At 45.1% G+C, this 20423-nt stretch overlaps 1 protein-coding gene and 1 pseudogene across 2 annotated transcripts in view; one reads left to right on the top strand and one right to left on the bottom strand.

Annotated features, from left to right (window-relative positions):
* Positions 1–20423, top strand: part of DSCAM (DS cell adhesion molecule) — a gene marked incomplete at its 5' end in the record, with an annotated part of 741397 nt that overhangs the window by 81102 nt on the left and 639872 nt on the right. The gene's annotated exons all lie outside the window — the stretch shown is intronic.
* On the bottom strand, positions 3639–18874 carry LOC309659280 (THAP domain-containing protein 6 pseudogene; annotated as a pseudogene). The gene has a single exon. The product of its transcript is annotated as a THAP domain-containing protein 6 pseudogene (transcript).

Genomic DNA, 20423 nt, shown 5'->3' with positions numbered 1-20423 from the left:
CTTTTACACTGCTTGGCATTATTAGTCAACATTGGAGTGTTTTATGAGTACTTTCCACTTAATCACACTCTTTACTGTTGTCAAATTTTTTTTCTCTTTGTCCCTGTCACCAGATCTCTGCATATGTAGAAACACACACACACACACACACGCACACACATGGAGAGAGAGAGAAGGAGAGAGGGAGAGGAGGAAGGGGAGGGGAAGGGAGAGAGTGGCGAGCGAGATACCAAGGTTCATCATCGGCAGACTAACACTATCAAGTGACTGTGGGTTCTACCACTCAGAAGATCCCGAGTGTCACACGGGGCCGCCGTCAGCGGAACTGGCAGTTCATCCTGCCAATTAGCTGCGATGCTCGGGACCAAATATTAACAAGGCTGAAATTAATACCAAGTGATCATTTGCATCTGAAATTCAGTCGGGAGCCATTGTGAGATTTCCAATCCTGAGGTCACTGTCCTGAACATCAGCTGGGCCGATACTTTAAAGGACTGTTTATTTTCCCAAACGTAAATAGGGCACCTGTTCTTCTTTGCATTTTCCTCCCATCCTAGCTGGCAAGGAAGTTTGTTTATATACGTCATCCTAAAGGTCAGCCTTCTCAGGCTGAAAAAGAAAGCAGGCGTCAGGTGAAATAGATCAGCCCGGTGCAGGGGGTGTCAGACATGCGGTGGGCGGGGTCAGGGAGCATCGATAATCCCGGCCCAGCAGCTGCTCATTGTCTGGTACCTGCTTTGTGCTTGGCTGTGCGCTTGGCTCAGAGGCATTTGGACCCCGAGTTACCCGCAGGATGGTCAGCGCCCTACTTTTTGCCCTGTTCTGTTCACATGTCCAATACTGTCCCCTGCATGGCAGCCTGTATAGTTATTGTATGAGATACACCTACAGGCTGAAGACAGCCGCAGTTACTTAACTTGTGCTCATAGAAACAGGAGGGTACGCTGCTTTCCTCAGAGTAAAATTCTTTAAAATTGTATCTTTTATTTTTCTGAACTCACCCCTCCCACCAAGCTGCTTACATGTTTTTTAGTTGACAGTGAAATACTTTGTGAGTTCTTTTCCTTTCTCTTTCCCTCTCCAGTGCTTGCCCTGCCCCTCAGTCTTGCATGTCTCCAGTTGACTACCTTTCCTTTTAAAACAGAGAGTGAAAGAATGAAGAGAGCTTTATTGCTGCTGTTATTTTTAAAAATTAGTGACGGTGATCAAAGCTTGGAAATTGTCATTTCAGGAAGGTTTTCAAGGCTGTGTTTCTCTCCATTTGGTGCGTCACCGGCAATAATTTTTCTTGCGGTAACGATCATGTGGGAAAAGAATTTGAAATGACCTACTTTGTACACGGTATCAAGCCTCAGCGTTCCTATCGAGTATCGTTACATAGTCTCTCAATGTTTTACTTTATTATGTGCCACCTTCCATTAGGTTTAAGAATGTCATATATCATATTCTGTTCTGATATATATCCGTATATACTACCCAATACATATACAATTAGAAGGATGTGTTTTTATATATAGGGGAAATGGGGAGAATTTCACCTACTTTGCAAATTGGTCCTAACAGTTCATTATTTTTAATAAGTAGCAATCTTACCAGTAGCACTTTCCCACTGTAGATTTAATTAGTCTTTTTTCCCCCTCCCTTTCACTAGTTGACAGAGCTGAGAGGAGGGAAACGGCGGCAATTTGAAACCTTGTTAGAAATTTATGAAGTGCTAAAATGTTTCATTCCCAGAGGCTGGCTTGCCAGCTGTCACCGGAATGCACTTGCTGTCTGCCTCCCGGCCGGTCTGGGAAGGCAGGGTGGAGGTGGGCTGCACATGCGTGCACGGCGTTGCCTAAACGATGCTCTCCGTGATTAGCCCGGGGTGGAGGGAAGCTAATTATTTTCCCCACAATTGATCAGTAGGTAATTCCCCACAACCGGTGTGTAAGATGCACAATGAGGGGGCATCCAGAGATCAAGACCCCTCACTGGCTTTAATAAACACACTGGCAGTGCAGTGAGAGGGGTCAGCTTTGGTCGTGGACACCCAATCACCACCCATCTTATTGGTGGCCTCCAGCAAATACTTAACCTATTTCTGATAAGATGACCCTGAACTGATTTCTTCTGGAGAAAACCCCTTCCTGAACATTTTACAAGATGTCAAAGATGGTCTTGTGAGGGGGCCATACCCTTCCTGCAATGACTTGATCTACCCTCGCCCAAATTCTTTACCCCACCACTGTCCAAAGCCTCAAAATTCTTTCTCAGGGGGCACTCTTTTGGTTGGTGTTCTTAACTGGAGATGTCACTTGTGGCCACAGACACGCTGGCGAATAAACAATTCATAATAAAGGTGCGGCTGACTCACCCAGAGCTCTGGGCTTGGGGGGAGAGTTAACACCTGACGGCAGACACGAGGTGCGGTGGAGACCACACAGGAGGACCAGGAGGGCTGACCAGGGACCAGAGGGGCCTGGCAACTCCTTAGAAGTTTGCCTCCAGTCTGGCCTTGCTCTGTGCGGGGTGGAGCCCGGGGGTCCGAGGGGGCAGCCTCCTCTGCTGGTGCCGGAGCGCCTCACTGGGAGAGGGGCAGGTGCCCGGCCATCTTTGCTTTAATCTCCATGCGCCCAGAGATGGCAACAACACTGATGAGGAAATGATGCTCTAAGCCCCCTCCCCCCACCCCCAAACTAACAGTTAGTGTGAAATATTTCTGGTGGCACAGAACCCTGTGACAAGTTCTTTTTTTTTTTTTTTTTTTAAATCTTACTTTCAATGTACCAGAGTGCTGTCTAATTAGGAGCTTTATTATCTGCACTCATTTGCTAGGGCTGTCGTAACAAGCACCACAAGCTGGGGGACTTAACAGTAGACTTTCAAGGTGCTGGATTCCTTAGAGGCCTGTGGGAGAAGACTGAGTTCCATCCCTCCTGACTTGCAGACGGCCGTCTTCCTGTTCACATGGCCTCCGCCTGTGTGCCTGTGCCCAGGTTTCCCCTTTTCATAAGGACAGAGTCAGATCAGATTAGAGCCCACTCACTCACAATGACCTCATTTTACCTCGATGACTTCTGTAAAACCCTATCTTTAAATGAGGTCACATTCTGAGCTAATGGGGGTTATGATTTCAATACTTGTATTTTGAAGGGACACAATTCAGTCCACATACTCTCCATTCATTTATCCAAAAACTACATGTCAAACGGCCATCAAGGGACTTCCCTGGTGGCGCTGTGGTTAAGATTCTGCCTGCCAATACAGGGGACACAGGTTCGAGCCCTGGTCTGGGAGGATCCCACATGCCACGGAGCAACTAAGCCCATGTGCCACAACTACTGAGCCTGCGAGCCACAACTACTGAAGCCTGTGAGCCTGGAGCCCGTGCTCCACAAGAGAAGCCACCGCAATGAGAAGCCCGCACACAGCAACAAAGAGTAGTCCCCGCTCGCCGCAACTAGAAAAAGCCCGCATGCAGCAACAAAGACCCAACACAGCCAAAAATAAAAATTAATTAATTAATTAATTTTTAAAAAATCACTTAAAAAAAAACGGCCATCAAGGACAAGGCCCTGTGAGGTTCAAAACTTCTGAAGGTACAGCTCCTGGCCTATGAGTCCACAGGGCCCTCTGTGGGTCATGGCACATGTGGGTGCACATGTAGGCCCCCAAAATGCCCATGTCCTAATCCTGGAACCTGTGAGGATGCTACCTTACATGACAGTCAGGACTTTGCAGATGGGATTGAGTTAAGGAGCTTGAGTGGGGAGATTATCTAGGTAAGCCCAGTGTAGTCACGGGGGTCCTTACAAGAGGAGAGCAGGAGGGCAGGGGTCGAAAGGAGAGAGAGACAGAGCGAGGAGATGGAAGAAGGGGCCACAAGCCAAGAACTGCAGGCAAAGACAAGGAAGCGATCCTCCTTCGCAGCCTTAGGAAGGACTGTCTCTGCCCACCCATGTGGTCTTCTAACCTCTAGGACGGTGAGATAATAAATCTGTGTTATTTAAAGCCACTAAGTATGTGGTGATTTGTTACAATGGCAAATAGGAAAATAATGCCGGTACCAAGCTGGTGGGCTTGGAGCATCCCAGAGCTGTACTTGGGTTTAGCAAAGTTGCATAGAGTAATGGATAATAAAGCCCACTGCCTGCAAAGAGCATGGGCAAAGCCTAAGACTTGATTTGGAGTCACTCACTAACAATTTTCAGGCCCTCACCCAGGTTCCACTCAATTCAGATACCAGACCAGCTTGTTCCATAGGAGCTGGCAGGTTACAGTTGGGATGGAGGCATTGAAGCTAGGAAGGTAGACATTCAGCCGTGATTCCTGCATCACAGCAGGGAAAGGAGAAGAACTGAGTACCAAGCTGTGGTCCAGGAATCTCAAGATTGTAAATAAGTCCTTCCATCCATTTTGAAGCCCAGCCCAAAGCACCACAGTCTATCTGCCTGTCGTCTTTCTGTCTCTCTCTCCCTCTCTCTCTTCACACACACTCACTGGGGGTGTGTGATTGAGTTGGCTCCCAGCAAGGTGTCTTGGGGAACCCTGTTCTAATTAAGCCGGAGCACCAGCTGGGAGGATGAAGGGGTGGATAGGAAGGTCAATTTGGGGGTCAGGCACAGCAGGTGGAGATGCAGGAGGGCTGGGTGCTGTCATAGGTACAGTTGGTGCACTGTTTCCCAGAGACCCTGTGTGGGAGTCTCATGCAGCTCCAGGAACAGGGGACAGCCAGGCAAGACGCTGGCCAGTGGGGACGGAGGGGGTCACAGAGAATCTCTGCAGCAGAATGCCATAGCTGCAGTGATTCTTCTGGCTCTCGCCTACCTGACTATGGCAAAACAGTGACGCTGCTGATGGCTTTGAGTGTCTGTAAGTGGCAACTTTTAACTCTGTGAATGGCCTGCAGCTGAGGCCTCTGTGGTCCGGTTGAAAGAGCATCGTCTCTGGGGCAAGGCCGGCTGGGAAGCAAATCCGAATTCTGCTCTATATGATCCATGGATTTTTGTGCAGGTGACAGTGCCTCTCTCAGGCTCAGTTTCCTTATCTTAAAAACTGGAAATCATCTTGTAATACTTGGAGCAGGACTGAGGCAAAGACCAGTGGAATCGATGGGTGTGAAAGGATCAGATGCAGTGCCTGATTCTAAGTGGGGATCGGAGAGGTGAATTCTGCCTCTCACCACCTCCCTCCTTCGGGGTGTGGAGGGTGACGGCTGGATTTCGGACTGGGACGCGATGCTGAGATGGAGGGGGGGAGGGGGGAAGGTGGTGCTGAAAGCATAGGCACCACCTCGTGCTGTGCCTTGACTGCCACCAGGGAGCATCTCAGAGATGGGGACGTGGTTGTAGGCAAACTTTGACCACTCGTACTTGTGTCGGCCTTAGCTGGTTCTCCTGCTCGTATTGCAAGGGCTGTGGGGTCCACCAGGCCAACAGCCAGCCCAGCAGTCTGAGAACTGGACCAGATCTGTGCTGAAGGCAGCACCGAAGGGTCTTAGCAGCACAACTCCCTGTTGACATGAGTATTAATCTTTAAGAACGCTCCCCTGAGTCCCCCAACTAGAAAAGGAAGAGGATGAGACAGGTGAGCCAGCAGGCTTTTCTCAATATCGTGGATATTTATCAGTGATTGGAAGGGCATCGGGGAGACACACACACACTTTAGAGGTTGTTCAGTTGGTTATTTTCTTCAGGCTTCAAAAAGATGTAAACCAACACAGAGAGACTCCAGAGTACCGTGAGACACCCAGAGTAGAGCTGGCTACAGGGCTGCCGTGATGTTGGAAGAGTTAGGGGATAGCGAGGGGTCTTGATTGTTGGGGTTTTGGGGAGTGGTGGGAGGTGAGATGGGACACTAAGGATGGAATTAGAATAAGAAACGGTTTGAAAGGCTGAGGAGTGTGGAATTGAACCTGGGGTCCACCTGGACGATTAGTTCTCGTTCCAGAAGTACTCAACACCCCGGAGGTGGGATGTGGCAAAGACAGAGATCTGGGCTGGGAAGGAGCTGTTGTGATTTCTCCTGACACCTCTTTCTCCTCACCTTTCTCTGTCCCTTCTCTCTCCCACATGGTTCTATGCCCCCACTCCACACCCCAGTACTCCTTTCAGGCAGCCCTGTGTAGTCTAGACCCCTCTGCTCTGAGGATCGTCACAAGTGCATTGGGGTTCTTTGGGAGTAATTTATTAACTAGGATACATGTTGGGTGCAGGCCAGGTAAAGAGCTACAGATCAGATGTCTGCCTTAACATCACCTGCTAGACTAGGAGAGTGTCTTAACCAGGCCTTCTGAAGAAGCCTGTTTCTCCTGAATTTCTGCCAGACATGTCTTGGCTGGAAGAAAGACAAGCCCACTTGGGATGTAAAGGCTCCCTTAGGAGCTGGGTCAGCACCTTGCTCTCCCGAGGTAACCAGGGTGGCTTTCCTAGTCCTCAGCCAAGCAAGCAGCTGACTGCAAAGCCACAGTTGGCCCCAGAGAAGAATAGGTGTAAGCAAAGGGATTCGTTCAGTTTTATGCCAGAAGTTACTGCACCTCGTACAATCTGTATCTCAGTTTCAGTTTCTTATTTTGTGATCTTTCTTTCTTCCCCGGGTTCTTTTTCTGTGTTTCCCAGAATATATATATATGTATTAATTTCCTAGGCTGCTATGACACAGTACCACAAACTGAGTGCCTTAAAACAAAAGATATTGATAGTTCCAGAGTTCTTCTGGTGGCCAGAGGTCTGAAATTGAGGTGTCGGCAGGGTTAGTTCCTTCTGGACGCTCTGAGGGGGGTCTGTTCCAGGCCTCAATCCCAGCTCCTGGTGGCTGCCAGCGGCCCTCGGTTTATGGCTGCATCCCTCCATTCTCTGCCTCTGTCATCACGCGATATTCTCCTGGTGTGTCTGTCTCTGCATCTCTGGAACGTTGGTTATATCTGTTTCCAAATAAGTTCACATTCATAGCTACTGGGGATTAGACCTTGAACATACCTTTTTGGGAGACACACTTCTGCTCATCACACTATACGTACTGAGTCCTTCGCACAAAACAATGTCAGGCATGTAGGGAGGGTTCAACCATGCCTTGGTGAACAAATCAACGAAAAGACCAGGCATTAGAAGGCAAAGGAAGAGAACATTGCAGATCATTCTCAAACCACCCATTGAAAGGGCTTCTGTTGAGATGGCTGGGATGGCTGGGCCTCTGCTTGTGTTTCTTAGCCCCCAGGGGGCTAGCCTAGCTTGTCCACATGGTGGTCATCCCATGTCTCCAGCAAGTCCAGTGCACAAGCACTTTTCAGGCCTTTGCTTGCATCATGTTTGTAAATATCCCATTGGTTAAAGCAAGTCACATGGCCAAGCCCAGATTCAAGGAGTTGAGAGGAAGACACTTCTTCATGCAAGGAGCTGCAGACACATCGCAAAGGCCAAGTACAGAGGGACGGGAAAACTTACTACAACCATTTTTTGCAGGTAATCAACCATAGATTTTGATTGACATGATCTCTTGTATATGCAGTATAGTAAAATATGTATATATTGCCACTTGGTTGATAACTTTCTTCACAGAGCTGTAGAATATTCTAGAAATTAATTGCACAGGCTTGCAAGCTACATGGCCTGGGTTGCAATTCTAGCTCCAAGACATACAAACTCTATGAACTTTGACCGACCTTTCTGTGCCTTAATTTCCTTGTGTATAAAATGGGGATAAAAACACCTCCTTCCTAGGGATGTGGGTAGTAAGGATTAATAAGTGAGTTAAGATATGAAAGTGGGGCTTCCCTGGTGGCGCAGTGGTTGAGAATCTGCCTGCCAATGCAGGGGACACAGGTTCGAGCCCTGGTCTGGGAAGATCCCACGTGCTGCAGAGCAACTGGGCCCGTGGGCCACAACTACTGAGCCTGTGCGTCTGGAGCCTGTGCTCCGCAACAAGAGAGGCCGCGATAGTGAGAGGCCCGCGCACCGCGATGAAGAGCGGCCCCCGCTTGCCACAATTAGAGAAAGCCCTCGCACAGAAACGAAGACCCAACACAGCCATAAATAAATAAATAAATAGAAATTTAAAATATGGGAGTGTTTAGTACAGTACTTAGCACGTGGCAACCACTAAATAAATGCTATATGTTTTAATTAATATCTTGGTTTGCTCTTTTTTTTTTGACGGAGATTAATGATGGTAATCATTTTCTGAAAAGCTGTACCAATATCAATTTTAGGTAGAACATAACATGAAATTATTTCATGAAATATAGTTCATGCTCTCCTGACATCACTCCCGACAGAAAACTTCCAGTCTATTTGCTGTTTCTTGGCTGATGAGATATTCATCCTTTAATTCCCTGATTGTCTTCCTCAGTGATTTTTGGAAACGTTTTTCTCCATCTGAAACATTCCGCAGACTTTCCTTGGTATCCTCTAGCTCGCTGATCACTTGATCTGATTTATGCTTACGTTTCTTTGGACTGTCCGTTACACTGTAGCTGTGCTCAGAAATGAACTGGGGCTGGAATTCTTCCATACACCAGGAAGCACCAGCACGGTGGTGACTGTGGTTTGTGGCTGGAAGGGCTTGAGAGTGAAGTTTTTCCTACAGTGAAGCTTTTCTCTTTTCCCCTGTAAGTGAGATAGAGAATTAGAAGGTATGACTCCAGGTTTCGTTTTAATATTTGGAGCGCTTCTGTCAAAATCTGTCTTCTTAAGGTGCCTTGAACACAACACATCTCCTTTTTTTAGGCTCCCAAATGCCAGCAGCATTCACATCACATCTTTTCTTGCCAATACCCATTTTCTTTTGACGTTTTTATCTGTGGGGAATACGTGAAATGTCAGTCCTTTTAACTTGGAATTTGGTAAATAGCGAGAAGCACATCCAATGGCCGAGCAAGATTTCACCATGGTTTTAGCGACTCATACCAGAACATTAGCGGCGAAGGCAGCGACTAACGCTCACGACAGAGATTATGCCTCCCCTCGCTTCCATCCCATCAGCCCTCTTGGTTTGCTCTGGAACTCACCTGTCCGCTAATGTGTGCATGGTGTGTGTGTGTGTGTGTGTATATGTGTGTGTGTGTGTGTGTGTGTTGTATGTGGCGTTGCAACAGGGAGGACAGGATAGTGGCAGGGTCAGCAGAAGGATGGAGCCTGGGTCCAAGGTGTCCGGGGAAGGTGACTGGGAAGATGTTGGTGCCTCCATCTGGGCTCAGCATGGGAGGAACTGGCCTGCTGATGAGAAAGACTTGGCCACTCTTCCTTCCCATCTCTACCACTGCCATGGTCATTGATTCACTGCCCCCAGGAACGAAAAGAAATGCCAGACAGTCGCACAACCCCTTTCACTTTGCAGATGGAAAGTTGGAATGCAGTGAGGCTTAGTGGCAAATTCCAGGTCACAAAGCTCACAAGTGCAGAACCGTGCATGTGAAGGGTGCAGATTTTTGGCTCTGCTGCAGTGGTCGTGCAGGTTCTTGTTTGTCTTAATTCATTCTACAAAGCATTGTTTTTTTAAACATTTTACTTCTTGACTCTTCAGTTGTCCTTTGTATGCTTATCAGGTGTGTGTTCCCATTAGGCTGATCTATAGCATAATTTCTACACTAGAAAAGGGAGTTAAATAGAGCATTGAGATGACTGTACTCATCTTAAGGTTATTTAAAAGCAATTACTACCATCAGTTGGAAGTGCTACCTCAGGCTACTGATAGTAATGAGCACCTAACAATCCAATTAGTTTGTAAATGGATTAGTTTATATCTTGACCAATGCATTTGCTTTCAATTCAGTATTATATAGATCTAAAGAGCATCAGTTGTATCCGTTTATACTTTGTATCATGTGTTGCTTCATCTTTAAGTAGAGGATTCACTCATTCCCTTCCCCCATGAAATGTTACTTCATTTATATTTTTGCTTCCTAAACTATGATTCATGTCTTTTTCAGTTCCATAATCCTTATTAAATCATTTCAGCTCTTTCTGTAGTTTTCAGGATTTCTAGCTGGTTTATATTCAGTATCGTTTGAGGTACAATCAAAGGTGATACTGTAACATCAGATCACATGCCAGCCCAGCCCTGTCTAAAAGCAACTTTCTGTGATGATGGAAATGTTCTAGAACATGAGGCCATTTAGTGGCTCGTAGCCACTAGGCAGATGTGACTCCCAAGCACTTGAAATGTGGTTAGAGTGACTAAGGAGTGGAATGACTAATTTTATTTAACTTTCATGGATTTGAATTTAATAGTCACATGCAGCTGTTGGCTGCCATATGGGATGGCACGGTTCTGGAGGACAAAGGACTGTAGATAAGCTATGGAAGGTTTTGACCCATCCAAGGCTCTTTGTCGCCCAGAGATAGAGGTCTTAGTGTCACCACACTGGACTCACCTGGTACAACCAGATTTTCCCTGGAGAAGGTCATTTTCTGGTATCTGGGAGGTCAAGGGAAACCTCCTGATACATGAAATTGGATGGATTCTTGTAGATACTCTCCCCAAATACATAAGTGATTAAGTAAAACAGTTTGTTCATCATGCACCTGCCATGTAGCAGGAACATGGACAGGCTGGCTTCCCAAAGGCCTGGTGTTCAGGAGAAGGAAGCAAAATACACGTGTACCTGAGCTTCACACATAGTGGAGGCCGAAGGGCTGATTGTGTCTACTTGGGTGTGGCGTACCTGAGGTGTTAGATACTTTGGACCGTAGTTTATCCCGTTGTTTGACATCCATTACCTCATTTGTTCATTCAACAGATGTTTATTGAGTGTCTAGTAAATAATATTTTCTGGGGGTAACTAGTAAGTACAACAAACTCATTCCTTCCCTCCTCCATTTACTTATTTGCTTATCTATCTATCTATCTATCTATCTACTACCTACCTACCTATTTCTCTATCTGTCTAGCTATCTATCCATCTGTCTATCATCTAATTTTTTTATTTCCTTGAGCTTTATTCACAGGGCTACAGTTGAACATTTGCATTCTTATCCAGTGTTACAACAATGTTTTAAAGATAACTGCACGTTTTCTCACATATTGTCTCAAATCTTCTCGGTGTTCATGCCAAAGGGTCAGATGTCAGTGGAGCCAAAGGTAATTTTCCTGAGGAAGGACATTTAGTGGAGTCTCTGCCTCGTGATGCAGTTTTCAGCTGTGGGAGCCCGTGAGGACCCACGTGTACGTGGGCGGTGAGGGCAGATGCTCTCAGGCAGGAGGGAGAGCTGAACTGGCTCCTGAGAAAAGGAGGGGCGCAGCAGAAAGGAAGCACCCGCTCTTAACAGAGTCTTTGGGAGTTCATTCTCCTCTCTTGATACAAACCCCCATGCTACTAAGTGAAATTCTGTGGTTCATGTGATTCATCAGAAGATTTCTCTTTTCATCATTGCCCTGTACAAAGTGCTGTCAGCGGATACAAAATCAGAGATAACGGTCACCTGCTTCTTGCCTTGGCTGTTCTTAGAGCTCAGTCTCTTGGGGTGAGTTTTGCCGTCCAGTTGGGCTGTGGAGCAAGAATAAGTGAACTGGTTTTGCTGCACAGTGAGTTTGTAGTATGGCCAAGAAAGCAGCACAGAGCACCGTATCCGTGGTGGGACCATATTTGAAATCCCGTGTTATGCATATTGGATTCCAAGGAGGTGATGTGGTCTGGTGTGCTCTAAATGATTTTTCTTGTCTTTTTACAAATTTTTTACACTAACAAAATGTGTGTGTGTAGAACCCTTGCCGAAGTTAAGAAACCGAAGGGTGTCCTTGAAAATTCCCCTGTGTGCTCCTCTCCAATCGCACCCCCTCCCCCAGAGGGAACCTCACTCCTGAATTTGATGTTAGTTAATTCTCTGTAGTTGTGTCAACATATGTTTGTAGCCCACAGTACTATCTTGCTAAGATCTGCGTGCTCTTGCACTTTATGTAATTAGAATCACAAAGGAGGTGTTCTTCTGGGACTGGCTTTTTTCTCAACATTACTGCTTTGAGATTTATCCATGATGGTGTGTGTAGTTCGTTCTTCCATTCAACAAATAATTATCTGTGCAGTTGCTGTGCCCATTGATTCTAGGTTTGGAGCTAGAGAGCGAACAAAACAGGCAACCCAGTGTCCTATGGTAGCTTCACGCTTGTGCATGAACAAGATAAATAGACGGTGTAGCTGGTTAGATGGTAATTGGTGTCAGGGGAAAACTGAAGCAGTGAAGAGTAATTTTAGGGGAGATGTGGAGTTTCAGATGGGGGGCTGAGGAGGGGACATTGGTGTGAAAACCTGGGGATGGTGAGGGAGAGGGGCAGGGAGATGTCAGGAGAAGAACTTCCCAGGCAGAGCAAACAGGAAGTTCCAAAGCCCCGCAGCAATGTTGTGTCAGGTGTGTTTCAAGTACTATAAGGAGGCCTCCGTGGGGAGAAAGCAGGGTGAGCGAGGGGGTGCAGGCGGAGGAGGTGAGGACAGAGAGAGAGTGGGAGGTGTTGGAGCAGAGTGACATTCTGTGACCCGAGTCCTGACCAGGTTTCTCTGTCCGTCGCGTGGAGCTCGCAGACCAAACAGGCATTGCCGTCCTGCTAAGGAGAGATGATACGGAAGCGGTGAAAGGGGGTCGTGTTTTGGTTGAGCGTTAGGTTTTTCTGATGAATGGGATCCGCGGTGATAGAGAAAGGACGATTGCTTTCAGGTGCTGCTTGTGGTGATGGGGAAGCCGGAGAGAGGAGAGGTTGGAGGGCAGGAAGGGCAGGGCCAGGGCTCACTTAGGGGCCTGTCCGCTCTGCAAAGCAAACTCAGCGTCCTAGTACAGATGGGAGGGTGCAGTTGGGCATAGACGTTAGGAGTTCAGATGAGAGGTCTGGGCTAGAACTAGACATTAGGAGATGCCAGCCTAGAGATACCAGTAAAAACCTTCAGAATGGGTGATCATCAAGGGAGTGAGTATAAACAGGGAAAAGGTCCCAGACTGAGTGCAGAGACACTTCAGAATTCAGGAAACGAGAGGGAATCCTCAAAGGAATCTGAGTAGGGGCATCAAGAGGCTTCTGATCAGAGGGAGACGGGGCATGATCAGGAGCGTCAAATATTCATGTCATGCTGGGGTAACATGTGCGCCGTGGTGACGTCTGTAAGAGTGGTTTTGGTGGAGCGGTGGGGAGAAACACCTGCTTAGGATGTGAGAATAGGAGGCTGAGGGGGAAAGTGGAGCCAGGGAAGGATTTGAGATGAGAGGGTAAGATGGGTGCGATAACCTCTCAGCGATATGCCGTTAGGAATGATCTAGTAGAGAAGTGGAATTCGATGATTTGAAAAAGAAAAGGAAAAATTTAATTCTGTGAAATGCCTACTAATGCCTTTAGCCCATTTGTTATTGGATTGTTTATCTTCTTCCTCTCTCTCTCTTTGTAGTTTATTATATATTCTTTATACTAATTCTTTGGTAGTAATACGGTTGCAGATGCTGTAAATATCTTCCCATTTGTGCTTTATATTTCACCTTTTTGCTGTTTTTCTTGATGAATAGGTACTCTTAGATTAATTTTACAATTTTTGATTGGTGTTTTTGTCTTAAAAAATGTGTTCCTACTACACATTTCCTATTTTTTTCCCAGAATAGTTAGTATTGACTTTCATTTCGTTAAATCCTTAATTTACCTTGAATTGATTTTTGTACAGTGAGAGATAGGGATTAAATTTCGTTTACCTCCATATGGTAACAAATAGTCCCAGCGTTATTTACTGAGTGTTTCTTCTTTTCCTTTCTTCCCTCCTGCGTAGTGTAGGTCTCTTCTGGCCTCTCGTTGGCTCCAGAGATCCACTGGTCCATCCCTGCACCAACAGCCCACTGGTTCGGTTACCATGGTTTATAACTAGTCTTGTTATCGGGTAGGGTGAGTCCTTGCTGTTCTTGGCTCTGTAGACTTTTGTGTAAATTATGAAGTAAGATATTCGAGTTTCTCTGAAAAGCCTTTTAGAATTTTGTTGAGACATTAAAACATTGTGCTTAAGAAGACTCTGGCCCTAATATGCTCAGCATAGAATTCTGGCTCCACCTCGTACCAGCTTTGTGTCTTAGTTTCCTCATCTGCAAAACAGGGATGACAAAGATACTTCCTCATAATGGGAGGAGTAAAGAGTTACTGGCTGTGAGGCCCTCAGACGTTCTCTGGTATATGGGAATTGCTGAGTATAAGGTGTCATAATTATTGTTATTTTTTATTGCACTTTCTTTTAAACTATTGATCAATTTAGGGAATGTTGACCTCTTTATACCACAAAGACAAAGACAAATTTGGAGGGATTTAGGGAAAGTTCCTCAGACCCAGGACTTGTGAGAGATCCTGAGACTTTCTTACCACATAGAAACGTGATATCTGAGTAAGTCTCTGTGGCATGAAATCATTTTACTGATGTAATTATAGATTATAAAGTAAATTTTATCAAATTTTATTTATAATAAATAAATAAAATTTATTTGTTTGTTAGTTTTTAGAATAATTTTTCTGCATGTCAGGTTTTACTTTTTTATACAAACCAGATTTTTCCCTTCCGATATGAGCAAATCCTCACTGCCTTTTTTGGGGTGATGTGAATTCAACCTCTCCGGTAGGTTAACCCCTCTTATTATGTCAGGGTAGGGAATAAGTAAAAAATAATATACTTTGTGGAGGGAATTCTCTCATTTTCTGGGACTTGTAAAGACCTTATTTGTTCCAGGTGACAAGTTTCAAGTGGGATAAAAGGCCATTATTTGTGAGGAATGGCAGCTCAGATATAGCAAAGTTGCTGCCAGGAGTTGATGACGCAGAAACAATTTCTTTGGGGCAAGACTGTATTGAATGGGGAGTTATTAATGGCATTGAACTGTGTTATGGCTGTAAAAACAGTGTCTGTGGGACCACCCACCACATTCACTTGGGGAGTGGGCTGCTCTTTGCAGGTTACTATAAAAAAAAGCTCTTCAAAAGTGGTTGCTTCAGACACTCTGCTTTCAGGCCATAAAGGTCATTAATCAGTAACCCGTTATGCTCCAATCAGAGCAGAATGTTAAACTCGATACAGAAGCCTTCTACAGTGATATTCAGTTAAGTTGTTTAGTGGAAGGTGCCTTTTGGAAATTGTACTTAGGAGTCAAGCAGACATGGGTTCAAACTCTGCTACTTACCAGGTGGGTGATTTGGAGGACATTACTTAACCTTTCCTGTAATTTACTTTCGTCTTTAAAACTGAAACGATGGTGATGGTGATGATGCATGATGATTTCGGGGATGAAGGCAGTGATGACGATGATGGGGATTGTGACGACGAGATCCCCTTTCTCACGTGATTGTTGGGAGGTTGAGACCTAATCCGCGTAAAGTAACCAGCGCAGAGCCTGGCCCGTGAAATTTCAGGTGCCCTTAACTTCTCTCCCAAACCGTCTACTCTTGTCCTGGATTTTCTTTATTTGGGCGTAAGTATATCAGTTTTATATTGCTGCTGCATCAAATAATTATAACCTCGGTGACTTAAAACAACACACCTTTATTCTGCTATAGCTTGGAGGTCAGAGGTCTGAAATCAGGTTCACTAGGCCAAGATCAGTGTGTCGAGGGGTGTTCCCTCCAGAGGCTGTAGGAGAGTGTCCATCCCTTTGCCTTTACTTTCTCTAGAGCTGCATTCCTGGGCTCCTAGCGCCTTCCTCCACCTTTGAAGCCCACAAGGTAGCGTCGTTTTTCACTGGTCTCATTGTTTTCCTCTTCTGTATCAAATCTCCCTTTGTCGCTCTCTCGTAAAAACACTTGTGATTGCATTTATGGCCATCCAGATAATCCAGGATAATCTCACCATCTCAAGGTCTTTAATGTAATCACATCTGCAAAGTTCTTGTCGCCATATAAGAAAACGTTGACTGGTTCCAGGGGTTAAGACCTGCATATCTTTGGGGGCCATTATTCAGCCTACCGCACTAAGAATAAAGTAAGTTCAAAGTAAAAACACTATATAATGGTACCAGTTCATTAAAAAATAAAACCACCACGCTCAGCAATGTCATATTCCACGTCACGTCCCTCATCCATGAAAAAATGTAGTGATTATACATAACAGAGTGATAAGAAAATCGATTCACTGGCCTGGATCCTGCTGGGACTCCCTGGGAAGCCATTGGCAGTGCCAAGAGTAGAGGCTAAAGCTACTTGGAAATTATGTACTCTACATCTTTAGGGGCCAAGATTACCTTGGGCTTCAACCTCAGATGCTGTGTGTGGCTTTACTGGTTGTATACAAAGATGTGAAGGACACCCACTGGAGTTGTGCAGTGCACAACTAGTGTGGCTGTAAGTGGTGGACTCTGTGATGCCCACCAGACTACACACTCCAGAAATGTGCGGCCCATGTCTGTCTTGTATCCCCACTACCCACCACAGTGCTTGGCATCGAAGAGGCACTTGTATTTGGGGAAACAAAGGAATGAAAAGATGGGTGTTCAATCTGAGAACCACCAAGTAACTCCGCAGCTGTGGTACCCAGAAGGGTAGTTTCTCAGTATTGGCTGCACATTAGAATCATCTGAGAAAGATCTTTAACAAGAAAGTTCTGGGCCTGGACTCTGTTTACAAAGTTCTGATGTATTTGGTGTGGGTGGGTCTGCGGTATTACTACTGTTTTTAGAAACATCCCAGGTGACTTGACTGTGCTGCCAGGTAGCTAACCGTTGGTCTAGAGTAGTGGTTCTCAAACTTCAGTGTCCATTAGAATCACCTGGAGGGCTTGTTAAAATGCAGGTTTTCTGATTCCGCTGGGGGCTGAGATATCCATTTCTAACAAGCTCCCACCTCAGGCTCATGCTGCTGCTGTAGGGACCGTACTTGGAGAACCACTGCTCTGGAGTACAGTAGGTAAGTCCGTTCAGCGTGCGCTGGGGCGAACAGTTGGGGCACCATTCTAGAAGAGTATGTGTGTGTGTACGTGTGTGTGCATGTGTGTGTTTGTGCACACACAAAAGATATTGAGCACTCACTCTACACATTTTAGATATCTAATTTTATTCCTTCTATCCAACAGCCTGCCAAGGTAGGCATGTTTAACCTTCAGTTTTTTAGCTGACAAACTTGAAAACCAGGGAGGTGAATTTTGCTTGAGTCATGCTTCATCTTTTCAGTATGTCACAAAATCACACCCTCCAGAGACTAGAGATATTTTCACTATTTTGTGCTCAGCTTTTTTCTCCATTTCTGATCACGGCTCCTGTCCTGACCTTGGTGGCTGCTGTGAGAGGGCCCTGGGAGATTATCCTAGTCCCCCACTTATTCTGTATAAGGGGAACAGCCTCTGTCCTCCTTGCACAGCACACGTGGCTGCTTAGCTAAAATATCTTGAATCGACTTGAATAGAGACACTGCACGCTGACTAACTGAGACTTGGGAAATGACAGCAATTTGAAATTTGCTGAGCTTAGCATCATTCTCAACTTCTGATATTTTGACTAGGACTTTGTAAATTACAAGAGACATTTTTCAGGACCATACCACCTATCTTAAAGCCTCTGGGCAAAATTTCAAAGGACTCCCTCCTTGCTGGCTGCCCTTCCTGGTTTTCTGAGCCCTCCTCTCATTCCCAGTGTCCCTACCACCCAGAAGTCTATGGTCCCCAGCCTCCCTTGCTTGGGTCAAAAACCTGGACTCCATCCAGATGTATCCCAAACCTCCCTTTCATCTACTTTATCCAAACTGATATTGTCTGTTCTTGAAACACACAGCAACACTCAGCTAATGCAGAAGATTCTGTGATTAAAGTAGTTTGCCCTCAGCTGTAAATAATGCTTGATGCTCCGTGGAAGTCTTAAATTTACAGAGGAGCTTGTAGTGACTCTCATATATGGGACTATGTGTGGTTAGGGGATGCCTGTGGACAGCAGATGCTGTGGACAGTTTCCTGACCTCCTTACCTGGACTGCCCTTAGTTTGATGGGGACTAAACAGAGGGTTTTAGGTTTCTGACCAAATCATCCACCCCCTCTGCTCACTTTAGCTTTGCAAGGAGGCTGCAGAGAGCCATGTCGTACTTGAGCTGGCCTGGCTCAAAGCTAACTGTGAATATTTGAAACTTCACATCTCAAATCTGGAAGAAGACCTTCTTCTGAATCTGTTTTTCCCTCCTTACAAGGACTTTACGGGGCATAATTTTAGGCCTTTCAAGCAGTCGCTTTAAAAGGTTGTTGGCTACAGGGCTTTCCTCTGCTCGCATCCCATTGTTCCCACAGTTCTCGGGATAGAGACTAGTAAAAGTTTGCTTATAAAGGTTTGCTGTGGCTCTTGGTTGAAATGTTGGCAGGAAGAAGACTCACCCGCATCTCTTTCCTGAGGAGAGATTCCACCTGTGACAACGGGCCTGTTGAAAATCATGTCTGAAAACTGTAGACTAAAGTGAAAAAAACAACCAAGACTAAACTGCCTGCCAGATTTAGGAGATTTGCTCTGCTGGAAAAAACTGTAACCTACAAATTTGGAGTGACACAGTGACTGTGGGAAATAAAAACTACACTTTGTCCTCCTTATTTCAGACTGAATTGTGCCCCCCCTCACCCAAATTCTTACATAGAAGTTCTAACCCCCAGTATCTCAGAGTGTGACTGGATTTGAAGATGGAGTCCTTAAAGAAATAATTAAGCTAAAATGTTTTCATTAGACTGGGCCCTAATCCGATATAATTTGGGTCCTTATAAAAAGAAGAGATTAGGACTCAGGCACACAGAGAAGGAAGACCCCATGAGGACACAGGGAGAAGGAGGCCACCTACAAACCCAGGAGAGGGACCTCCAGAAAAAAATCAACCCTGCCGATACCTAAACCTGTAGGTTATTACAAGATGTTGAATATAGATCCCTGTGCTATATAGTAGGTCCTTGTTGATTATCTATTGACGTTTTATAAATAGTAGTGTGTATCTGTTAATTCCAAACTCCTATCTCCCCCAACCCTGCTATCCCCTTTGGTAATTATAAGTTTTTTTTCTATGTCTGTGAGTCTATTTCTGCTTTGTAAATAAGTTCATTTGTATCATTTTTTTAAGATTCCACATATAAGTGATATCATATGATATTTATCTTTCTCTGAATTACTTCACTAAATATGATAATCTCTAGGTCCATCCATGCCCATGCTGCTGCCAATGGCATTATTTCATTCTTTTTTATGGCTGAGTAATATTCCATTGTATATATGTGCCACATCTTCTTTATCCATTCATCTGTCGATGGACTCTTAGGTTGCTTCCATGCCTTGGCTATTGTAAATAGTACTGCTATGAACATAGGGGTGCATGTATCTTTAACAATCAGCATCCTGATGAAGATACAGGACTGTGTTGCCTGGCCACATGCTATATGCCCACAGTGTTCTGAATGCTCCTCTGTGCTGGCCCACTTAATGATCATAATAACCCCGTGAAGTCAGTTCTATTATTATCTTAATCTTAAAGATGTGGAAAGAGAGGTGCCCAGAAGGTCATTACCTCGCCCACAGTCATGTGGTTGGAACGTGGTAGGGCCAAGATGCAAACCTAGGGAGGCTAGTCTAGTTCTGGAATGTTCTTAACCACCACTGTCTGAGCTCTTGTAGGAGGAATCAGGGTGTGCGTGTATTTGGGTGGCTAAAGATATGAACAGGTGGGTAAAAAGATTCCCAAGCTCTTCAGACACAGGGAGGGAGGGAGAAAGAGCTAGAAATAGACTCTTGCTGGTAAAGGACATCCATCAGTAACACTGGACCCATTGAAACAAATTAATTTTTAATCAGGTGGATATATTATCATCAACATTGCTTTCTTTATTATTGCTATTGTTTTAATACTCATAATAGTAGCTATCCTTCATTGAATATTATTGGCAAAAAATAGCACTAAACGTACATATTTATTTATATAAATATAAGCTAGTTATTTTCAGTCCCATTTTAGTGATAAATAAACTGAGGCTTGGGTAAGTTTTTTCATCTAAATCCCATTGCTGTTAGGCTAAACAGAGATCCAACAGAATAGCCCAGCAGATAGAATGGTCCCAGAAAACTTCAGCAAGAGGTTGGTGAGTCCAATAATGTCAGGGGAAGAAAACACACAGTCGGGAAGAGGCTGCCCCAGGCTCTCTCCTCCTGATAAGTCCTGACTTTCAGGGTCATCAGAAGAGGACCCACCATTGCTCTCTCCTCCCTGTGACTTAATGCCACCAGCCCTGTAATTAGTTGTTGACCCAAGACGTGCAGGTTGCTGAGCTTTTAAATGCAAACTTCTCCCATGGCTCGGTAAAGTGTTGATTTAACAAACATGGGATCCTATACTATACATCATTTATGCCTTAAAGTGAAATCAAAACCTGCCTTTATAACTAACAGTTAGAATTCAAGAAATCCATTAGTAAAAAACTCCGCTAGTGAAAACAAGACATTAGAATAAGGGAAAATATCTTTTATAGTTCTAACTCTCATAAGGCTAGAATATTCCTTACTACCTT

The sequence above is a fragment of the Balaenoptera physalus genome (assembly GCF_965194825.1).
Source record: "Balaenoptera physalus genome assembly, chromosome: 4".
Lineage (NCBI taxonomy): Eukaryota > Metazoa > Chordata > Mammalia > Artiodactyla > Balaenopteridae > Balaenoptera > Balaenoptera physalus.
Note: the sequence above shows the minus strand (reverse complement) of the source record. Positions and strands in the feature narration are given on the sequence as shown.